We start from the raw sequence: 1,706 nt of genomic DNA, 5'->3' as shown, positions 1-1,706 counted from the left end.
CTTTCCCTAGAGATTGAACACTTCTTGTCAGCTGTTGGCAACCTGAGGAAGCTGAAAATGCCCACTGATGAGAATGGAAGAAGGGTGTGACCCTCCGATGGTTTCTTTTTTTTTTTTTTTAATGTTTTTAAATTTATTTATTTATTTTTGGCTGTGTTGGGTCTTTGTTTCTGCGCAGGGGCTTCCTCTAGTTGCGGCAAGCTGGGACTGCTCTTCGTTGCGGTGCGCGGGCTTCTCATTGCGGTGGCTTCTCTTGTTGCAGAGCATAGGCTCTAGCTAGGCACGTGGGCTTCAGTAGTTGTGGCTTGCCGGCTCTAGAGCACAGGCTCAGTAGTTGTGGCACATGGGCTTCATGTTGCTCCATGGCATGTGGGATCTTCCCGGACCAGGGATCAAACCCGTGTCCCCTGCATTGGCAGGCGGGTTCTTAACCACTGGGCCACCTGAGAAGTTCCCCTCCAATGGTTTCTGATGGGTTTCCCAAACCAAATACACATGGATTCAGATCAAGGTTTAAACATTTCTGTTTTGGAGGATACAGATAATAACTTCAAAAGTGTATGAGCTGGGGCTTCCCTGGTGGTGCAGTGGTTGAGAATCCTCCTGCCAATGCAGGGGACACAGGTTCGAGCCCTGGTCTGGGAAGATCCCACATGCCGCAGAGCAAGTAGGCCCGTGAGCCACAACTACTGAGCCTGCGCGTCTGGAGCCTGTGCTCCACAGCAAGAGAGGCCGTGATAGTGAGAGGCCCGCGCACTGCGATGAAGAGTGGCCCCCGCTTGCCGCAACTCGAGAAAGCCCTCGCACAGAAACGAAGACCCCAACACAGCCAAAAATAAGTAAATAAATAAATAAATATTTTTTTAAAAAAGTGTATGAGCTGGGACTTCCCTGGTGGTGCAGTGGTTAAGAATCTGCCTGCCAATGCAGGGGACACGGGTTCGAGCCCTGGTCTGGGAAGATCCCATATGATACAGAGAAAATAAGCCCGTGCGCCACGACTACTGAGCCTATGCTCTAGAACCCGTGAGCTGCAAATACTGAAGCCCACACGCCTAGGGCCTGTGCTCCACAACAAGAGAAGCCACTGCAGTGAGAAGCCCACGCACCGCAACGAAGAGTAGCCCCCGCTCACCGCAACTAGAGAAAGCCCTTGTGCAGCAACCAAGACCCAACACAGCCAAAAAGAAAAAAAATGTATGAGCTATTTGAAACAATTTCCTTGCCCTGGCATTGCCTCTGCCCACCTTCCCCTGTAGAAAGGATGAATTCCCTATTCTCTTGTTCCTTTCATGTTTTGCCACCTCAGGAATCTGATGAAACCAGGAGATGTATCAGTTAGGATTAGGACTCTGGCAGAGTAGCAATGAAACCCTGAAAGAGCAAAGGCTGGTATGGTCAGGGGCCCAAACTCTTTTTACCTGAGTTCTCTATACCCTCCCCAAAGGGGCTGGCATTTGTTTTCCTGGTGCGAGGAGACGTCTTGCTCCACTAGGTGGGAAAAACAGGAAAGGATGCAGAAGGGCAAAAGGATGCATAATAGCCATCTTTTAAGGAAAGTTCCTAGAATATGCCACAATATTGTTTATAAAAACTCACTGTACAGGGCTTCCCTGGTGGCACAGTGGTTGAGAGTCCGCCTGCTGATGCAGGGGACACGGGTTCGTGCCCCGGTCCGGGAAGATCCCACATGCCATGGAGCGGCC

This window comes from Lipotes vexillifer, unplaced genomic scaffold (genome assembly GCF_000442215.2).
Source record: "Lipotes vexillifer unplaced genomic scaffold, Lipotes_vexillifer_v1.1 scaffold508, whole genome shotgun sequence".
Taxonomy (NCBI): Eukaryota; Metazoa; Chordata; class Mammalia; order Artiodactyla; family Lipotidae; genus Lipotes; species Lipotes vexillifer.
This window is presented reverse-complemented; position numbering follows the sequence as displayed.